Here is a 23,491-nt window from a genome sequence, read left to right as displayed (position 1 = left end):
TAATGCCAGCCTGTCAAGTTGATATTTCTTTTACTAAGGTCAAATTTCAGGCATGCATCCAGGGTACCCTGTTCCCCTTGGTTTTCTGTGGTATAAGCAAGGTCCAGGATATCCCAGGCTGAATTCCCCTTCTAACTCTATAAATTTGGGAGGACAAACATATGTGTAATTCACTAATGACAAGGGGTAAGCAGTCTATACACTTGTAACAGAATCAGTAGGATAACAAGCTGTGTTGTCCCCAAAGAATGTTTGAAAAACATTGCTATGCATTGTTCTTTTTCCCCGACCCGAGGAAACAGCATGATATAAAACACATGATGAAGTAACTTTAGAGCACTCCAATATCCAGAACAGCGCCCCTCCCACCAATAGGAACACAATGTAACTACAACCCAAAATATTTTCCTGGGCAACCATTCTAAACCAACCTGCCCGGGATGCAGGGCAATAAGAAACTGTTCATCTTCTGCAAGAGGTCGACCAAACAGATCATTTTTTTTGGTTTACAAATCAAATGACCAGAGAAAAATATGATGGAGACAATGATGGAAAGGACGCAAAAAACAAAAAGAATAACACATTAAAAAAAAATAATCAGGGTCCGTTACAAGCCTCCCTGGCAGGCTTCTATTGTCCATTCCTCCCTGGTGCTATTGAGCATGCCGCGGTGGAGCCACACTGTTGTAGCCTGTCTGCAAATGTTCAATGTTCTCAGGATAGGGAACTCTTCCTCCTTGGCAAATACCCTCAGCTTATCCTGTCCTGCGTCACAAGCAGTGCACCGAGTCTTCCACTCCCTAATCTAATGGGAAAATGCAGAAACAAGGGGCATTAACAATAATCTTATCCAATAAAGTCCATCCCTAACTACACCCACGTCTCTTTTGGTGCACCACACTTCCGTCAAGGAAGCAAATTGTACCTTTCTACTCAAGGTACTGTCTAATCTCAGAGAAGATATTGAAATTCAGGGGGCGCCAAGGACTGAGACTCAGATTCCTGGGGATCAGATGAAGTAGAGACTTGAGCACCCCTAATTTCTGGGGGACCAACGCATTCAAAACAGCATCATTTTACTCCTCTGTCTGTGTCCAAACTAGTTGGGTTTTGGAGAACCGAAGAAATCTTGTCACTTTCTCTGACGTTCCGTCTCCAATGCCATCATGCACCCAGGCATCATAGGCAAGGGGTAGCAGCACTCGTCTGCAGTGTGAAGCTTGGATCCAATGCTTCCGACCTTCCACTCTTACCGCTGTTCTTGTTGGGATGAGGACCAGATAGGGTCCCTTCCATCTAGGCTCCAAGCTGTCTCATCTCTGGAAGCTTTTGGTCAAAACATAATCTCCAGGCTGAATGGTGAGCCCAGGCCCCTCAGGTGCTGGAGGTAACACCTTGTGTATCTGTTGGTTAATAGAACACAAACCTTTAGTGAGTTCATTCAAATAGTCCACTAATAAAGGATACTCTATCTCAGAAAACTTATTCAGTCTAGGGACACCCCACATATTTGCTGGATGACCAAAGATCACCTCATAGGGTGATAATCCTGTTCTAGCATGAGCTGTCATTCTGGTGGACAATAGGGCAACCCAGTACTTTCCTTAATTTTTGCCAATTTTAGTTTGAGAGTACTTAATGTTCAAACCATCACAGACCAGTTGGATCACCTTTGAGTTGAAGTTACTTCCGTTTTCACTCCAAAACAAGCTGGGCAAGCCGCAGCATGGGAAAAACTCTTTAATAGGAGCCTTTGCATTGTGGGGTAAGCCTCATTCTATTTGCTAAATGCACAAACTACAACTAACACATATTTCAAATTATTAACTCGCTGTAATTATATGTAATCCATCTGGAGTACCTCAAAAGGGAAAGAAGGGGGACCCTTCCCAGGATTGTGTTTCAAACAGATTATACAATGCTTTACTTGATGAACAGCAACTTTTGAAATATTTTCATTTTGCCATACTGGTTCTAGCAATTTGCAGATGCCTTTTGTGCTAATATGAGCTGGACCATGTGCCATACTAACTACAGGAAATACAAATGCATCTGGTAGCATACATCTCTGTTTCTCGGATTTGTCAGTCCAGCATCCTTCATCATCCTGATGCCCTGTACTCTCCTTTACTGTTGCCTCACTCTGTATCTCTGTAACACTCTCCAGTGAATTCTCAAACATACCAACATCTGGTACCCATCTAGCAGGACCTGCCACAAACATTTTCGTCGTTCTTGATCTAGATGTCTCTTTCGCTATCTGATCTGCAAAGGCAAATCCCCTCCTCACATCATCAGTAATTGGCCTATGAGCACTACATTTGACTATTGCCAATTGTTTCAGAAGAGTCAAAGCTGTCAGAAGCCTCCCTATCAATGGACCATGTTGTATTTTAGTCCTATGTGAAGTCAATAATCCTCTCTCTGCCCACAGGAGTCCAAAGTTATGGGCCACCCTGAAATCATACTGACTGTCAGTATAAATATTGATTGCCTGTCCTTCACTTAATTTGGATGCTCGCAAAAGAGCTATCAGCTCCGCAGCTTGCGCTGATTGATGAGGAATACGTGACATCTCAACTAGAGTGTGCAGTGTGGTAATAGCATACGCCGCCGTAGTTGTGCCATCTGACAATTTGAAACAAGAGCCATCGACATATAGTTCCCCTTGAGGGTCAGCTAGGGGAACATCAGTCAGGTCTACCCACCCTTTCGTCTCCTCCTCTGTCCAGTACAAACAATCATGGACATCCTTATCCTCTGCTTCCGAAGGGAGGGGCAGTAACATAGCTGGATTCAATGTGGTTCAATAAACATCAGAGGTGGTGAGAGGTTTTACCCCGAAATGCATTGGGTTACTTTTTTAATAAAGTCATGACATGTGGAACCAACCATCGCTCCTGTGCTTGTGGAAACACTTTTACAAAAATATCGGATCAGATAAAATGAATTGAAGTAATGTACAAAAGAAGGTGAAAAATAATATGGAGTAAAACAGGATAAACAGAAAAATAAGGCATTTGAATTTGATTCATTGGATTCGTTCAGTCAAATGGTTGTGCAGCTTGATTGGAATCTAATGTGATTCCTTCATGTTTGGATTCAATGTGGCACATCTTTTGATAGTAATATGAGGTGCAAACAATGTTAATTCATACCCAGTCAGACAAGCACTGGTAAGGTGCTGCGTATTTGTTTTATTCAAAAGTACATCCAGAGCATGAGGTACCATTACTGTGAGATCATAATTAAGAACGAGCCCCGTTGTTTGCCGGATAGAGTCCGCCGCAGCTACGGCAGCTCTAAAACAACTGAGGAGGGCTCTGGCGACAGGGTCAAGCATTGCAGACAAATAAGCACACTGCCTCTGCTTACCTCCAAAGGCTTGTATTAACACAGAGAGTGCACATCCTGCCTCTTCGTGTACATACAGCACAAATCAGGCATACCAAGCACAGATGCAGAGCACAGTGCAACTTTTAAATGTTCAAAAGCATTCTGACATTCATGCGTCCAAGTCAAGGGTTCATGCACATCTTTAGTTATCAGGCAAAGCAGAGGCTGTGTTATTAAAGAATAAGCAGGTATCCAGTGCCGACAATATGAGGGGATGCCTATGAAAGCACGTATGTCCCTTTGAGTTACAGGGACAGGCATCTTGACAATGGCATCAACTCGCTCAGGTGTTAGCCTCCGACCCTCCTTTGACAGTAGGTGACCTCAATAGGTGACCTGGTGTTGACAATTTTGAAATTTGGAAAGGGACACTTTATGTATTGTTTTTGCCAAAGGCTTTAACAATTTTACTGTGGTGTCCCTACAACCCTCTTTGGTGTCGGAGGCTATCAAAATGTCATCAACATACTGCAGTAATACATTACCTGCGGGAAGAGAGAGAGAATCCAATTGATTTTTCAAAGCTTGACTATAAATACTACGGTTTTCAGTATACTCCCAAGGAACTCTACAGAATTGAAAGCTTCTACCAGCTAGAGCAAAGACAAATAAATACTGGCTGTTAGGATGCACAGGAACTTTAAAAAAGGAATTTTTCTAATCAATAACAGAAAAGAATTTAGCTATGGAAGGAATCATTGTTAAAAGGACGGTAATACCTGGTACCACCGGGAACTGCGTAGCAACTATTTAATTAATTTCCCGGAGATCAATCACAAAGCGATAAATATCAGGATACATATCAGGGGAATCCACAGGTGCCTTTTTAAGAATCGGGAGAATGGGGCTATTGAACACATTCACTACTGTCTCCTCTACCATCCCCTGATTTGATCAGATTCTGTGTAATCTGCATCAAAGCATGTTCCCCAGCCTGTGATATTTTGTATTGGGGAATTCGAGGACAGCACGTCCTTAAATTCACCAGGATGTAGTGTATCTTTCACCAAACACAGTTTTGCACTAACCACATTAGGTCCAAAGGTCAGATAAACACAATCCGGGAAACAAGAAATGGTGGCATGTAACTTCTTCAACAAATCCAATCCTAATACATATTCCCCACAGTTTGCTGTCAACAAAAATGGGGTGTGCACACTAAAAGGACCAACAGTGAAAGCAAGAGGTTGGCATATAGGGCACACAACTGGTATGCCTGAAAAACCTACAGAGACATTATTACGGCCAGACAGGGCTGGCCTGGGGACCAGTGAATGAGAAACAGAGCTATTCATTGAACCTGTATCCACCAAAAATGTCTGTGTCGAATCATGCAAATCTGCCGTGACATAAGGACCACACTGATCTACAGGAATTTGGACTGGTCCCTCACCCTGTCCCTTGCTGTCCTAGCTATAGGACATCCTTGTAACTTCAATCATATAATAATCGTCATGATAGAACTGCCTTTCCTGGGGGTCATCAAAATAATTCTGATCTGCACGACCCCCTCAAGATCCACCAACCCGATTCTCATCCCGATCAGCCTGTCCAGGACACCTTCCACCTGGACCCCGCCCTCTAGGTACTGCAAGTCTTTGTGACAGTTCCATACACTTGCTTCACCAATGCACCTCCATTTCACAATATGTACACTGATTCAGCCCCAAGAGCGCACCACCCCTACCAGCACCTCTTGACCTCTGAGTGGCCAGTGCCTCGACCCCTTCCAGACCCCCTTGCAACCTGTTATAGGAACACCTTTGTCTTCAGAGCCTTACTCTTTTCCTCCACTTTATCTTTTTCCTCATTTTCTCGATGCTCATAATATTCAGCCATACTCAATATCACTAAAGGGGAGGAAGTAGTCCAAGTACTCTCAGAAGCTTGCAGTCAAGCCACGATTTTAGGAAGCAAATTCGCAATAAACAAATGAACACCGCCTTCGACTGACAAATCCTGGCCACTGAAATCTAGTAACACTCCTTCAAAGCGAGTAAAAAAAATTTACACACTCCTCTTTCTTCTGACGACATGCCGTTATCTTGTCCCAATCCACCCTTCTAGGTGGGATCAGAGAATCCATATAGGTAATAATGCGGTTTGGCAAGGCCAAAATTTCAGCTTTGGGCTTTTCACCAGCCTTTCTCTCCTTATCCCATGCCCTAATCTCATTCCAAATGCAAAAACAACAGTTGATGGACAGAATGCAGAACAATGTCATACATTCATCCCAGTACACTGGGGTGGCATGGTGAGCAAAAGAATGATGGATTTAACCCAGATCTCTTGACGGGGGGTGAAGGTTTGGATTTGTTCTGCATTCCGTCCATCAATTGTGTGTATTTTGCTTTCTCGCCCTAAGTGCCCCAGGTATGCTCAGACGTGAGTCCTGGGCTCACTGTGCCACTGGAATCAAGCTATCCTGGCTGAAGAGGGGTGAAACCCCGAAACCGGTCCAAGGATTCTTGTTTCCGGTCCAGGGAGGACCTGGCTTGGCAGTTCGGGCTGGCCTGTTCACATGAGGCACAGGGTCAAGACTGATTTGCATATAACCATGTCTAAACTGGGGTGGCATGGTGAGCAAAAGAATGATGGATTTAACCCAGATCTCTTGACTGGGGGTGAATGTTTTGATTTGTTCTGCATTCCGTCCATCAATTGTGTGTCTTTTGCTAATCTCATTCCAAGTACCACCCAGCTCCACTGCATAATCCTGCGTATGCACCTGTCGCCAAATGTCCACTGGCACCAAAAGTCCCAAAAACATCTCAATGTCTGCTAAAGTCATAACTGATGAAGAGGCAGCCTCTGTTAATTCTTTATAATATGCGGTAGCATTTTTCCTAGGGTCCGGTAACTGACTTTTTAGAGCAAGCACCTCACTTCTCTTCCATGCGGTATAGACCCATTGTTCCTGAAAATGAGCCTCTACCCGCTGCTGAACTACATCTCCATTCTGGTTATGCCGTTCTGGGATCTCAGGGTAAAAAACAAGGCGCACCTCTCTCATTGGAAATTGGGACATGGTAGTCAGAATTTGGTAACATAATCTTGTCCGATAACCAAGAAGTATCCCAACATTATTGAAAACTTCTGCAGGGGCCATATCAGCTGAATAAACACGTTCTCGAATATGATAAATATTTGAGGAGCTGTACCACCAATACATTGTTCCCACAACCCGATCATTGTAGCCGACGTATACTGAAGGGCATGCTGCTGCACAAATGGTTGGAAATCTTTCATCACGCTCCATATATTCTCCACAGTCTAAATCGGACTCCGAGCCCTTTGTGCTGCCTGATTGGTCACCATCTTTTTCTCCTCCTCACCCACATCGGATCTAATCAATACTCGTTCTAGTCGCTCCCATGCTGCCACCCAATTCCCCGTGTCTGATCCACTTACCAGCGTCCCAACACTACACAACACTGGGGAGGAAATGCTCGGGGAAGACACAAGAGACAGAGACTTAGGTGACAAGGTTAACAATGGCTGAGTTGTAGGTGTAAGAGAAGGGGAAGAAACATAAACAGGAACAGCAGACACTGCGGGGGTGCCTGCAGTCACCACACTTGCAGGTTGCAGTACTGGAGGAGAGACAGATATGGCTGGAGCCAAAGCTGTTAAATTCGCGGAAAGACCAGTAGGGGTAGTGGGGCAACGGAGGACTGAGACAATGGAACAACGGGGTATATTCTCTGTGGAGCATAGGGAAGTTGGGGATGGGTGTCCAGCAGATCCTCCACAAAAGTATCCTCATCCTCATGAACAACAGAGGACTTATTACATTGTAATTAAAACTTCCTATCTGCACACTCAATACCCTTTTCAGTTTGCTCCTTATCATAAGCTACCGCTTTTTGAACCACTGTTTGCATTGCCTTCTTCCTAGACTCCTTTCAGTCTGTATACGCCGCTGCTTAGCTTCCTTCTGCCATTCCTGCAAGGTATCAAACATCGACTGATCCTCTCCCTCACCAACGACCCCGACACCGCCAGAGCCAACCTACACGAAGGGATGAAAGAGGTAGCCGAATGGATGAAGAACAGCCGCCTGAAACTGAACTCGGACAAGACCGAAGTCCTCATCCTGGGTTCCTCACCCTCCGCCTGGGACGACTCCTGGTGGCCGCCCGCCCTAGGCAACGCACCCAAACCAATAGACCATGCTCGCAACCTGGGCTTCATCCTGGACTCCTCCCTCTCCATGACCAGACAAGTCAACGCCGTCTCCTCGGCGTGCTTCAACATCCTGCGCATGCTACGTAAGATCTTCCGGTGGATCCCCACCGAGACCAGGAAAACGGTCACCCAGGCCCTCGTCACCAGCCGTCTGGACTACGGCAATTCCCTCTACGCCGGAACCACTGCCAAACTCCAGAAGAGACTCCAGCGGATCCAGAACGCCTCAGCACGTCTCATCCTGGACATCCCCCGCCGCAACCTCATCTCCGGACACCTGAGAGACCTGCACTGGCTCCCGGTAAACAAGAGAATCACCTTCCGTCTCCTCACCCACGCACACAAAGCCCTACACAACCAAGGCCCAGGATACCTCAACAGCCGCCTCAACTTCTACGCTCCCAAACGCCAGCTTCGATCGACCAGCCACGCCCTCACCGCCGTCCCCCGCCTCCGAAGAGCCACCACAGGAGGAAGGTCCTTCTCCTACCTCGCCGCCAAGACCTGGAACTCCCTCCCGACCCACCTCCGCCTTACCCAGGACCACCTCGCCTTCAGGAAACCGCTCAAGACCTGGCTGTTCGAGCAGTAGCGGACCCCCTCCCCTAGCGCCTTGAGACCCTCCGGGTGAGTAGTGCGCTATACAAATGCTTTGATTGATTGATTGATTGACTGTCTACTTCTCCTAGCAAACAATTTATCCTGTAAATAATTCAGTTTTTGTTCATCAAAGGTACCTTCCAGTGTCCACTGAAGCTCAGTATTGTCCCTCGTATACTTGTGCCACAATGTACGAAACATAATAGGGCCAATACAGTGCTTCACATACATCTCAAAACTCGGAGTGCCTTCTGGAGGTGCAGGCTGCCTTTCCTCCAGCCGATGTTAAGTAGAACAACAGCGACACCCCAAACACCACACTTCACTCCAACAAGGCATACTAGCATCAGACACTCTCACTTATTTACTCAAACAACACACGGCAAGTGCCGTTGCGCGGAAGGCTTCTTGGGAGTTCCAATCAGGGCAGGCACTTCCGGTAGTGGTCAGCGCGCTAGTTTTCCGTGCCCCACCACTACTTAGTTCAATGCTTAAGCGGACACGCAATGGACGCGCGCAGGGGGCGCGCCGCCGTCGTGCCGAAGGCGCGCCAAAGACAAGCCCGTCTGCACCCGTCCGCGGCTGTCAGGGGCTAGGGGCGACCCACTATGCCCATTTTACCTCTTACTCAGCAACCGAGCGGAGACACTTACACGCTAACTGGCCTATTAATTCCCACACAAAGGCTTATCTGCATACTATAGGGATTCTCAATCCCAGAAACTTTCTCCCTGAACTCTCTGCGCTACCGTCCGAGCAGAGTCCTCCTGCCAAATCTAAAGAAACACCTGAACCTATTACTCCTCTGCCCCAGGAAAAAAGGACCCTGGTATTTAGCTATTCAAACACCCGCTCACTGACTAAACACCAACTAGAAATATTCCAGCTACTCGACTCCGATAAACCTGACATACTTCTCATGTCAGAAACATGGCTCACCACCGAATCCGTACCCGACATCCTGGTAGCAGTGCCCGTGGGTTATTATATACTTCAGGCCAACAGACCATCAGGGAAACCTGGAGGCGGGGTTGCAGCAATCATCCATCACATACTCAGATTTACCACTATGGAAGTCACTGGCATACATTCAGTTGACAGCCTCATTTTAAAATTTGATTCTCCTCACTCTCTTTTTATCTGCGCTCTCTTCTACAGACCCCCCCCACCACATGCCTTCTTTTTCTCAACTGTTGAAATGATCTCCCAACTCGTAATCAATAATGCGAAAATTATCGTGATAGGAGACTTTAATTACTGGCCCACCAACGTAAAGGTGAGCACCAGCTCATTAGAATTTACCGACCTCCTGTCTGGGCTAAACTGCACCCAGCATGTACACGGTGCCACCCACATCAAGGGACACATCTTGGACCAAGTATGGACCTCCAACTTGGAAATTACACTACCCCTAATCTCCCCATGCCCTTGGTCAGATCATCACATTATCAATGTTTCCATGGACTGCACCCCCTTATAAAATCTTCTCTCCTGGGCAACCATCTGGCTAGAAACTGGAACTCCACACTTAGAAACCTTTCATAGAAAAACAATCAATGTTATCCTACGGAGGAAAATAGTGTTATCAATTAACAGGTAAGTACTTTGTTGTGGGAGTTGCTATTCTGGGGTTAGACTCGAGAGTCCCCCAGGGTCAAGTATGCACTCTTGTTACACCCTCAGCGGCACTATGGCGGCCAGGTGCAGAGTGCAAAGGCCCATTGTTATCCAAAGGGGGAAAGGGGGCCTCCATTTGGTGGTTGCTTACGGGCAGGCCACTGGGTTGTGGGAGAAAAGCTCCTGGATTTAAGCTCAGGGCAAATGGGGGTTTGAGCCAGCACAAAAGGTGCACTCTCAGCGGCACTGGGGCGGCCGGGTTCAGAGTGCTGTTTTGGCATTGGGAGCCCTGTAGCTTTCAATGGGGAGTATCCGGTTTGCAAACACACAGTAGACTCGGGACGAAGGTCTTCTGGGTGCAACCACCACTTGGAGAGGTAAGTTGGGATGCTGGGGGTTGGTTAGGCACCATCAGTTGGGCCACACAAGGCCGTGGGGCGTCAGGTGCAGGGGTGCCTTTTAGGGTCAGATCTTCTTACCAGCTCCTGGTCGCGGCTGGGGGGGCCTTCCGGTTTCAAGCTGCAGGCGTCGGCTGGAGGCTTGAGGCAGGTCAGGGATCACTTGGGAGACCTCCTCTTGGTAATGGGCCACTCGAACTCGAGTGTGGGCATCAGGTCTAGAGTTGTGCAGACTCGCAAATTTTGGCGGCCCTGGAATCTGTTGGTGAACAAATCCGGTGTTCACAGGAGACAGAGTTTTTTCTTTTGAAGGCATTGCAGGTCCTCGGGGTTCTTGAGGCTGCCGGCTGCAGGACACACTGAAGTTTTGCTTCTGCAGGTTTGAGGTGGGGACAGGCTGGTAGGGCTGGGGCCGAGTCAGTGTGCGTCCTCCTCTTGTTAGCTTCGGCACGGCTGTTCGGTCCTCCTTCTTCTTTTCTTCTTCTGGTTTCTTGTCTGAGGAAGCAAGGTTTGGGGTGCCCCCTAGATACTAGATTTAGGGGCGTTACAGGTAAGTAACTGTTGGGACCAATGGGTCCCTTCCTTGGGGAGGGTACACCCCGTATTATGCCACCCTCCAGTGGGAGGGGGGTATATGCCTCACTCTGGTTGGCTGGGTCTCCCCATCTGCAAGGTGGCGGGAACTAAGAGTTGTGCTTCACCTCGCCTCCCCCGCATGAGGGGTGGAGTTGGCAGAGGAGGGCACACCTCTCTTCCTCATTTGTTTTTCCTGCAGGTTCTCCCGTCCAAAGTGGGGGTCAGAACCAGTGGGGACCAGTTGCTGAAAGTAGCAAGTGGCCCGGGGAAGCTCGCAAAGACGGCAACCCTTTGAAGCTTTTCTCTTCGTGGACCTTGCCCATCCTGGGGAAGGAGGCTTGGCAACTCGTCCCAGGATGTGCATTGTTTCAGGCCCCCAAGAGCAGCAGGCTATCGACCCAGGGGTCCAGAAACATATCTGGTTGTGGCAGCTGAAAGCAGCTACTCAGCCTGGACACTAGGGGTAGGTCGTTTTTCAGGGGGCATCTCTAAGATGTCCTCTGTGTGCATTTTTCATTAAATCCCACACTGGCATCAGTGTGGGTTTAATGTGCTTAGAAGTTTGATATCAAACTTTTCTGTTTTCAGTGTAACCATTATGGTGCTGTGGAGCTCGTAATGACAAACTCCCAGCACCTTATACTCTTAAAGGCAGCACTGCTCTTACAATGTCTAAGAATGGACTTAGACACTGTAGGGGTACAGGGCTCATGCACCTGTAACCTCACCACTGTGATAGTGCACACAGCTGGAGGGGTGACTGATCTATGCCAGGGCAGTGGGTTGGAGGTATGGCACACAGGCTTGTGTGCCATGCTGACTCTTCACTTTGTTCTGCACCAAGACACACAGCCTGCAAAGGCAGTGTATGAGTGTAAAAGTACAAAGCCTCTAAGGGTGACACAATAAGTGCTGCAGCCCTTAGAGGTCTTCCTTGGTCACAGTGCCCTGGGTACCTGTGGTACCATTTACCAGGGGCTGACCTGTGGCCAGAGATGCCAATTGGGTTTTGTTTTCAATGCAGTTTTAGGGAAAGAACATAGGCCCTGTTTACCTGATTGGCAGGAGCCCAGATCACACACAGTCAAAGCACATCAGCAGTTAGGCAAAAAGTGGGGGCAACCAGGCACAAAAAGGGCACTTTCTCACATTAACTTTGGTACAAAAGCTCCACAATAATAGTTTAGGACAACTCATCTACTTTATGAAAAGTTTTGGGATGGTCCGTCAAGTGAGGGCCAAAACAAAAGGGGATCCCAAAATTCATTTATGCATGCAATTACCCATAGGAAAACTGAACATCACTACAGCCAAATTGTCTGAATGGAATTACACCAAATTTGTCCAAAAGCTAGATCTTTTCTCAGAAAGCGTGTGAATTGCTGAAAATCTGTTCAACCTTTTGAGAGAAATTACATTTCAAAATGTATAGATATCTAGCAACCAAGTACTACCAAGGGACTACCACAGGAGTATAGAGAAAGTACAGAGGCACTACAGATGGAAATAATGGCACATGAAGCCTTCTGATTGGCTGCTCTAGCGAGACTGAGCACATGATTGACTGGTCGCAACATGAAGTCCCGGTGTACTGAAAATTTAATTTAAATGACATATAAGGGGGTGAGGATAGGGGTATATGAGATGGACTCGCGATCCTCTCATGGTACTCACGCGGTCCCCTCCCAGGAAATTTTGCAGCAGTACTGAAAAATTACAGCGAGTTTGCCGCAAGATCGCAGTAGTACCAAATAAACAAACAAAAAAATGGATGAATGTAGTGTTTTTTTTTCTTTTTTTATGCAGATTTATATAGCGCGAACTCGACCCGAAGGTATTGGAGCGCTTTACATGAGCACCGGTTACGTTACACAAGGACACATTCAGGCACGGGGAGATTAAGTGATTTGCCCAGGACAGAACCCCGAGGCTCGAATCTTGGTTTCCAGCACCAAAGTCGGCAATCTAGCCGGCGGACCACATCCTCTCTTGAGTGTTGCATGACTGTGTGGTGTTAGTCAGCAATGGGCGTTGGACCACCTGCGGAAGTTGGACTAGGGGCCTCACCGCAGTCCAGCACCTGTGCCCAAGCACAGAATGTGCACATCTGAAGGTCATCCACTGTGGGGGCCACTAGGGTTGAGTGAAGTGTTTGGCTGCAGACCATGCCCAGTGCCCAACCCCTGCACTCCATTGCTTAGTGGGTGTTGGGATAGTTAGGTATGGTAATAAAATCTTAATAAACAGTAAAAAAAAAAAAAAGGTTCTCCGGTAAGGTAATGACTATGCCCAATGTAGGATAGTCTTGACACAATTAGCACATGTTATGTAATGTTAGAGGCTTGAACAACGCACATAAAGCTGAAAATGTCCTGGAGCACTTGAACAGACATTGATCCAAATTGGTGTCAGCACAGTTACTTCTCTTCGTATGATTTACATTCAGGAGGAGTGGTGATAATGATAGGTAGTAAATTAAATTTTAAACACATCCAGATGATGAGTGACACTCAAGCCTGGTACTCAATCATTCAGGGCCCGATTCACAGAACTAACTTAAGACAAAATCCTAAACTAACTACCATTTTGGTATTCACAGAAGGCACTTACTCATTTCGGTATTCACGGAAGTTAGGAGTCCTAACTTTAGTTCTCAGTTTAGGAGTAGTAAAGTTAGGACTCCTATCTTTACTACTCCTAAACTGAGAAAAATCCTAATTTTAAGACTTTCGGTATTCACAGAAGGCATTTAGGAGTCCTAAAGTTAGGAGTCCTAACTTTACTACTACTAATCTGAGAAAAATCCTAATTTTAAGACTTTTGGTATTCACAGAAGGCATTTAGGAGTCCTAATGTTAGGACTCCTAACTTCTGTGAATACCGAAATGAGTAAGTGCCTTCTGTGAATACCAAAATGGTAGTAAGTTTAAGATTTTGTCTTAAGTTAGTTCTGTGAATCGGGTCCTCAGGGAATATTTTGTGACATGTACTTATCATTCATTAATGCTTACCAATTAAGTTTATGTATATATTAACTGGAAAAAAAATCTGTCAAAAAATGTCAATTAACACATGCCATTTTAAACAAAAAAATCAACAGAAATTCACTAATTGTGGTTATCTCAATTATTTATTTATTTATTTATTTGTATTTATTCATAAAGTTTTACATAGCACGAACTTGACCCAAGAGGTTATCAGAGCGCTTAATTAACTATAACTTGTGCCTTAAAGTAACTATAACGTGCCCCGGCCATGCACAGTGTTGTCATTAATGATGTAAATTCTGATGTTGCAACGATGTTATCAGTAATGTCATAGAACATGTCATGAGTGGTGAAATATGTGAAGTAATTAGCAGTGCATGGCGAGGGTGTGAGTTATAGTTAATTCAGGGCACAAGTTATAGCTACTGCAGATAGCTATAACTGGTCAATTGTTTAGGTTTTGTTAATTTAAAATGGTATGTTTTAACTGACATTTTGAAGAGCCCCATCTCATCACCTTATATTCCGAGTCCATCAAAATTGTCCTCTCGTAAGTGTAGTTGGTTAAAGCATTGCTGCCTGTGTCATACATATCTTGAAAAATGATAACAGACCTTCAGTCAGTTTCTCTAAATCATTTTTCTTGCGCTATAGAATTCAGTTGTTTGTTCAGTTGCTCTAAATTATTGAGGATAATACAGTTAGGACATACATTAGCAAAGTCGCTTGTTTGTTCAGTTGCTCTAAATTATTAAGGATAATACAGTTAGGACATACATTAGCAAAGTCGCTTGGTCTTTCTTTAGTGTGCTAACACATGCAAAAAAGGCACTAGTAAATGTTCACCAACAATTTGTGTTGTGTCTCTGTGCAACCTGCCTTTCTCTGCACCCTATTTTTAATTGCCTAAGTGCGTCTTGCTGCGTGACACCACATTCACATTTCTATGAACTAAAATATAGCTCTGCTTGGATTGTTTTGCAAAGGTACATTTTGAAGTCACCTTTTATTATTTCAGGGTAACTGTAAACTTAGCAAATGAGGCTTCAGCTTCTTCTTTGGGACCAGTGCACAACTTGGTACCATAGTTGCTGGATTATCTGTATCCTTTGCACAATCCTGAATCACTTGTTGCTGAAAAGCTCTAAAAAAAGTCGAGACATTAGGCCCATGTGAATTATGCAGATCCACCAACATGTTGAAACTGTGGCACAATTTTGCCCCCATGAACTGTCTTGATCTCGCGTCAATCCTTAGGCCCTTTGTTCTTAAAATCCAGAAACATTTATCTATCAGACCCCCTGAATTGAGGCTTCTGCCTCCTCCTAGCCAATCTTAGTGACATATCTTCAAGCCTGTTTGGTTACGGCTTCTATTATGAATCCAGGTACCTATGCCTGCATAGATCTAGGAGCAGGGGAATGAATGAAGAGTTCTCTCAAATATGGTTTGGAGATAAAATGTATATATATCATACATCTCATTGAGCTCCTTGTTGCCAAATTCTTCCATATTACTGCTTCTGCTGCACACTAGCATGCACAAAATGTAAATAATATTCCATATTTTTACCTTTGACTGCATTTTACCACTGAACAGTCCCCTGCTGAGACATAAACTGGTTATTAATGCCCTTACAAGAAAACTTATCACATAGGTGGAGGAACAGATGCCCCGGAGAGGTGATGATGAAGACCTGGCACTAACCTTGACATTTAAAAACATAGCAGAGCAATGACATTTATACTGTAAAATATCCCAGATGATAACCTTTGTGCTTCAAAGGTAATCTCCTCAACTACATGTAAAATTAGCTGGATAGAATTTACATAGCCACCACTGATCATTTTCTTGTTGAAGACCACACTGATATTTTTTAAAGAAATCCTGTACTTTCTATTTATCACACTTTGTTGGAGTAAGTGCTATGTCCCAAAACCTCATGCAGTAGGCCGTCATTCACTTCAACGTTCCACACGTTTATGAGGGTATCCAGAAAGTTGCCTATTTTCATACACTCTATAGTAGTCAACTTGCATATACTTGAAAGTAAAGCTCCTTTTTAGGTAATCAATCCATTTGAGTTCTATGAAGTTGATTTTTGCCAGCTCCCCTAAACCAAGCTTATCTTGCAAAACAGAGAAGTTCAATGTGGTATCCTCATCATTAGTTTTATCAAAAGTATTTTCTTCTCAAACCATCTTTATAAATAATGAGGATGGCAAAAAAGAACAAACCATCAATCAGGGATATCTGATTGTCCCGCACTAGAACAAAGTCACAAGTTCAGGCTGACCACGATAGAGTGCAGCCTGGCTACAGAGACCCATTTAGGCCCGCTGAACAAAGTAAAATAAATTCCTATTACGGAACAATGCATGGATCCAAGTTGATGCATCACACAGCAGAAGCAGAACCAATGTGTTGGTTCTCAGTTTTGGTGAGACTTCGGTGCGGGATCCCATTGTGGCATCGTCAAGGATCCTGTTGACGGGTCTTGTAATGCGAATTTGGGTGTCGAGGATGCGAGGCGCAGCAGTGGTGATAAGTCAATTCTGATAAGCGTGGAAGCTATGATGCAGAGTTTTGACATAATTGACAAGGCTGCAATCAACGATTGATGCGAGGAGCTTTCACCGGGAAAATCATCACATGGCGGCGGTTCTGAAGGCAATGCTTTGCTCATTAAATGACAAAGGCAGCAACAATGCAAATGGTTTGTGATGGGTCCCACCCATGCAGCAGCGGCAATGCATACGTTCTGCTCGGAGATGTGCTACTCAGCCAAGAAAATGCATTAGTTCTACTCAGGGATGCGTAGCTCAGCAGAGAAGATGTATCAGTTCCACTGGCAAGCACCACAAGACCACTTCCAAGGGTCCAAGACCAAGATTCCAAGATGGCAGAGTCGAGGTCCAGGGATTGGAAGCCTTTTATGCCCCTGAGTCTTCAGATCAGGAGGCTAGGCAACTATCCCTTGGAGTCACTCTGGGTTTTGGGGTGAAGTGATGCAGGCCCAGTCCTGCTTACCCAGTCAGGAGGACAGTAGGCCTGTCGATCAGCACAGCAGGAGTCCAGCAAAACAGCAGTCCAGCAGAGTGGCAATCATTCAGCAGGACAGTAGTCCTTCTTCCTAGCAGAGTATCCACAGGACTAAAAGTTTACTGTCTTGGTGGTGGATGAGGTTAAGCACTTATACTCATTGGTGCCTTTGAAGTGGGGGATACTTCAAAAGACATGTATTTGAAGTGCAAAGAGGTCCTCCCTTCCTGTCTTGGCTCCAGAGTCACTACAGGGGGGTATGCAGCCCTTTGTGTGTGGACAGGACATAACCTATTCAGGTGTAAGTAAGACTCTGCCCAGCTTCCTCGCATCCTGCCAGAGATGCCCCATTGAGACACACCTAAGCTCCCACTAGGTGTGGCTGTTGAGGAGGAATACACAAAGTCCAAAAGCCAACTACACCCAGTCATGTAGCTACAGGCACCAAACAGCCAAAGGAAAAAAATGCCAACTTTCTAAGTGTCATTTTTAGAATTGCAATTTAAAATCAACCGACAGCGTCTCAATATATCTTTCCTTAACCTACGGAATGATTGGAATATCAGTAGCTCAACACAGGCTTAAGACTTTGCTGAGACGACATCAGTGGTGTGATTATACACTATTTCCTGAAACATGTGTAACATGAATAGGAAATGCAGCATATCTCTAGTGATGCATATGTCACCTTGTTAGTTTAATTTCTCAGATGCCCGAAAGTCCCTTTCTTCATTACATGGTCCAGCTGCCTAAAGGATGTACACTCAATGTAAGCTGTAGGTTAGCCTACTCAGTACCAATATGAGAGTCTATCAGTAATGGACCTGTCTGTTTTGAGGAAGAGGTTACCAAGGAGTTAGCTTTTCATAAGATAAAAGACAGATTGCAAGAACCATAGTGTTAGGACAACTAACGTGTACCATGGATACCATTGGATTGTGGTGGATGGAAGGTGCTATGAGATCTCTGTGTGTCTCTTCACACATGTGAGTGGAGGTACAATACAAACAACAGGCATTGACAAATTATATTTAATTTAATTTTTAATTTCTTCATCAAATACTCTTTATTTTGGCATTTAGTCATGAATGACAAGTAAATACATAGCTAAAACATAGTGTAGTACAAAATGTAGCTTTGTCACAGGCAAATAGGCAAAATAGAACAGTCTATTTACTGCACATCCACTAAAACAATAAAAATTGTACATATTAAGAATAATAAAATTAATTCCTCTGCTGGTGTATCATTTTATACCATAAAAAGAGTATCATCTCGTTAAGCAATGATGAATCAATATTCAATAAGAATTTTCTTTTTATTATTGTACATATTAATCAATGATTGTGTACTAAAAATATACAGTGTATAAAAAGCAATTCACAACCCCTCCTCAATCATACTCTAAGAAAGATACATGTCATATCATTGTGTATTATTCACTATTTTTACCATTAGAGTAAAAAAATCCTCTATTATTAAACATATTGGGTTCCACTAAGTATAGCCTGTTTATTTTCAGAGTAGTGAACACAAAAACTAAAATATCAGTTTGCATATTATCTTTTGATGGTGTAAATTTACTTCTAATGTACCATATAGCAAATAAATATTTTGATACTGCAAATGCTGTAGCTTGTCTAGTGTCAGTTTTTTAAATTCTAAATGCCTCATTATGCTGAAAGGTCCCAAAGTTCCTGCACATGGGAACTATCCGTTTCTTCTAGCCTTGCTATAGAGAGGAGAGAAGAAAAGAACATGGACTTCTGTTTCACTAATTACACCACATGATGGGTAGGCCTGCTCTTCCATAGTTCCAGGGTTGCCCACTTGATGGTATATGAGCACAGAGGAAGAGTACAAAGTCTAAATTGAACATACAACTTCCTAGTTAAGGTGGGTTAAAATGTATCCATGAATCCTTCAAATTTGTAGGAATCCTTATACATTAAAAATCTGTCAACAACCCAATGTGGAGCTGGCCCAAAACATGTTTAATTTAAAGGTTTTGTGGCGCTTTTTATTAATTCAGCTTTGAAAGTGTGTAAACAGGCCCTGCTGGGATTGTCCTGGCCATCTCTCCCCATGTTTTTCAGAGTAACTCCGACAAAACTGGCCCAAGGTAATTCGCCAGCACCAGGTATCTCTTACAGGCCTTGTCTGCATTAAATCAGTTCAGGGGTAACCTTAACTCTCCTGCAATAGAGGAATGACCTGTGGACAATCCCCTCTAAAATTGATTGAACCCCCAGATCAAGACAAGTGGTGAACTAACTGGGAGGTTCAACAATTGCCACAAAAAGAGATTCTCAGACAGAACAAGGTTTTTCGCTGGCTTATGACTCCAGAGTGCTAACCCATACAATACAGCCACCAGCACTTAATGTAGATAGATCTTAATGGTTGGGTTGATGGGCTTAAAAAAAGACCACCAGTATGATGCTCTAATCTGAGTCTTTGCTTAGAGATGCGTGTTGTCCAATCCATCTGCTCACAAAGGGTAATACCAAGAAAGTTGTTTACCTGCTGTAATGGGGTCCCATTTAAAGTGAGGTATCACCGTGTTGATTTGCAGGAATTAAAACCATAAATTTAATTTGGCTCAAATTAATTTCAAGTCCCCTTAGTGCACAGAAATTACTAAATTTGTTGAGAACTTTTTGTATACCCATGGGTTGTTTGAAAGGAGGAGAGTATAAGAGCTGGTACTTTCATTGAGATTAAACTAGGGCCCTCATTAAACAGGGAGAAGAGTGTGGCCACCTCCCCAAGCCTACTACATCGCCCCTGTGGAAAATCCTGTTTGTGAAGACTTTCTATAATGGAAAGACGGGAAGGTGTTGCCGCCATGTCAGACAACACCTACCACAAAATTCTCGTGGGGACAAGGTCAAAAGCTGACTGTAAGTCTTCAAAAAACATTTGGAGTCTACCCCTCCAATACTATAGTTTTGCAGTAGAGAAGCTGCAACCTAAACACCTGATTAATCATTAAGGTATTTTGGAAGAAGCCTGCTTGCAAGGAGCTTCAAATCAATTCTTGCAGTCTTTCTAAAATGACTCTAGAAAATATTTTTTGCATAGTATCTATTAAAATGATAGGTCGATAGTTTGTGGGGAGCAGAGGTGAGCCTTTTTTGAAAATAGGGATGATTTTCCCCCCCGCCCCCGAATGTGCTATGTGCATCTCTTCCATAATGGCATTAAATAATAGCGTACGGTAGGGGTCCCATACCTAACATTCTGACAAGAATAAATCACCAGGTATTTTATCAATATCTGGTGCTTTGTTGGGGGCAGTCTTTTTTAAGCTCATAATTACCTCATCAATCATAACTGTTGTATACCAACTTCTAGAGCATACCACCTTTGTACTTATCTTGTTATTAGCATTGTGTGTGACCAAAAAAACAGGATCCCCACATAAGCTTGAAAAATACTTGTTCCAGGCATCTACTACTGAGTTTTTTCATATAGTCATGATGCCTACTGAATTCCATGTTGAGACCAGATTTCAAATTGCAGTGTGGTCTTTACTCCTTGTGGGGCTAAGTATGTCTTCCCATCTACCTTGGGTCTTTCCCTCTTGGCATTGTTGACTGACTTTATATAAGCCACTCGCACAACTTGGGTTAGGCTTTTATCCTATTAATTTATTGCATTAAGTAGTGACAATTTAGCGTGTCTACACTGTATTTAAACGAAGAGGTAGTGATCTTTCTAACTCCCAGATTTTTAGCCTCATAGAAGATATTCTTTAGTTCACTATAAAGATGAGCATGGACCTCACCAATCCTCTGTGGAGTGGCTACATTGCCTTGCAGAGATACTAGATTATTCACAACTCCTAGGCTTTTCTCAACTACCTGATAGATCAGCCTTAGTTATTCTGCGGTCTATCACACTCCATTTGATTATATGCTTATTGATTGGAAAATAATGTCTACCATAACAAGCATCATGCCGGGTAGCCGTTACACTGCAAACTGTGAGGGTGAAATCAAGTGCTAGGGCATTATGGTCACCATCATGTCTTAAAGCAATGGACATATCAGCAACATAGGACCAAAGTCTGACATCAACTAAAATGTAATCTCTATCAATCTGGAACTCCTGGTCCAATTGAAGGTATGCATACCATTCCTGTCTGATGGTGTTCTCCCATTACAGGCTCACACAGATTGATTAAGGCTAAATGTGTAGATTTGTAGGGCCAATGGGGACCATTTTTTAATAGGGGGTATAGACAAATCTTAAACTACCCAAGAGTTATTCTCGATTAATATGGTGTCCTCAAAATGTACGTCAAGGGGCGTAAATTGGCAATTAAAATCACCACCTGCTACCTTGCATGATGCCCCAGTAGCGAGGCCATGTGTGTTTTAAGAATCTCCACTAGTGGAGATTCCTGCCCAAAGCCCACAGATCGTGAATAAACATTTTACACAAAAAAGTGAACTGGGATGGAAATAAGAGATGTTTTCAAAGAATATCGTCGGATGCTATCTCAACTGTCATTACTGGGCAACCAAGATGCGCTCCAATCTGTGTAATCAAGCCACCTGATGGTCTGCCCCTACCCCCAATATTGCTTTTTTACTAAATGAGGCAAACCCAACTCACTGTGCCTCCTTTGTCTGCCAAGTTTCCTGAAATAGACAAACGTCAAACAGGTCAATAAACGCTCCCCAGTCCGAACAATCAAGTTTAGTGCCTAGACCAGTGACATTCCATGGCAACAATCTTACCACTAAGTTAGCCTGCTCAACATTTCAGGTCATCTTTATTCCAGCTTGCCCTTCTTGGCTGGGAGCACTGGCAATACTCTCCCCACCACAACTATCGGAACACACTCTACCAATTTTTACTATTTCTACTGAGTGAGTTTGGTCCACAAAATGACCCATCCCACATGAGGCATCTGCTGGCATGCAGGAATAATAGTGGAGTCAGCTCAATCTATGATAGGCACTCAATGGGCTCTCAACTGACTCAGTATACTTGACCTTTGGGGCCTTGTCTTTAGCTTGTTCATGTTTCATAGGTGTCTATTCCTACTACCCATACAATAGGGTCCATCACCTTATGGGCCCTCCTTTTCCCTCCCTCAAGACATAGTGTTGTGAAATCCCTCTTTGCTGATGAGTCAGTCAACACCCTCATGTACATCAAATCTATTTACAACAGGGATGTTATCATTTCAATTTTTATTATCAAAGTGCATAGTTAATTAAAATCATCACACTAGCAAAAATATATAAAAGAGCAGTAAAATTTTGTTTTCATGAAAGAGTTAATGAAAAGTGCAATCTTGATATTGAATGTAGATAAAAATACAAAGTGACTTTTATAACTGTACATTCAAAGGGATGTATTAAAAAAAATTCTTAGACGTAGTTATCCAGAGGACTTCAAAGTGTCAGAGCATGTTTCAGGAGTATGTTTTTTGCAGTGCATGTTTCAAGGATATTTCTTGTGGGTCCTGTTATTGATACTTGCTGGGCCGATCTACAGTGTCATTGGTGGTTACTTTTATTTACAACCTCTGGCCCAGGTCTGTCAGACATCATGGTTTACTCCTATATGTAACAGTTTTAGTATGCAGCAAAGGATCTGTGCTCCTTGCCGATACTGCATGTGGCCTGTATTTCATCCATGTGGGTGTTTTGTTCTAGCTTCGAAAATTCCCAGCAAATTTTAACATCCTGATGCTAAGCACTGTGTTTACTGGGTTGAGTGATGCAATGATGGCTTGCCTGCAAGAGCTGACAGCTGCCTGATTGAAGCTGCCCACAACATCCTTCTGCGCTCCGGTAGCATTGCCAGTCAAAAGCAAAGGCATTAATGCTTTGCCAGGCATGGGTAAACTTTGCCAGCTTCTCTTTATCTTCTTGCATGGAGAAAAGTATGGCAAACCTCTTGAGAATCCTTTTAAATTGGGCAGATGATGGCCTTCCTTGCCACAATTCAAAGGCCTGCAGCAACTGCAGGGTATCCCTGAGACTAAGATAACAAATTGATTTTAATTTTGGCTGATTGATTTCAAGCCAGACAAAGACAGCTAATGTATTATCCTCCACCATTTTAAATCTGTGGCACATTTTTAGGAAGCAGCACTTTGTGGCAATCGATTGTTTTGTCAGGCCTATCCCTAAAGTGTAGTTGAGCCAGAGATGTATAACTTAGGGAGCCTGTGTACAAATATATAGGATTTAGCACTTAGCAGGTCCTGCAGCCTTGCCACCTTTGTTCCTATTATTATTTTACACCCATATAAGATAGATGGAAGGCCAGAATAGGACCTTGAAAAGATTTCAACAGGGTGTTGCAACTGAATGTTAGGGAGGCAGCTTTGGATTTCATTAAATCAATGTGTGCAGTAAAGGTGCCTCTTCTGTCAAAAAGTATTCCAGGGTATTTATATTTTGATTTAACTGATAGTCTGACACCTTCAATCAGCCACGCTCTGGGTGTTTTCATTTTCTTACTAAATTTCTCCATCATAATTTTTTTATAATTAATTTATAGTTTGTGCTACTTGATGAAACTTGAAAGTGCATCTAAAATATGTTGTAGACCTAAGGGGGTCATGCTCATCAAGAGTAAATAGTCTTATATTGCGTATCTGTGAGGCAAAGGCTTCCAATGTTTTGTGGATGGGCATTTACACAATCTTGTTGATATGCT

General features: G+C 43.8%; 1 protein-coding gene across 1 annotated transcript in view; it reads right to left on the bottom strand.

The window, feature by feature from the left end:
• The window catches only part of LOC146796868 (vomeronasal type-2 receptor 26-like), a 151,432-nt gene that overhangs the window by 78,973 nt on the left and 48,968 nt on the right, over window positions 1-23,491 (bottom strand). The gene's annotated exons all lie outside the window — the stretch shown is intronic.

Source organism: Triturus cristatus, chromosome 10 (genome assembly GCF_964204655.1).
Source record: "Triturus cristatus chromosome 10, aTriCri1.1, whole genome shotgun sequence".
NCBI lineage: Eukaryota > Metazoa > Chordata > Amphibia > Caudata > Salamandridae > Triturus > Triturus cristatus.
This window is presented reverse-complemented; position numbering and strand designations above follow the sequence as displayed.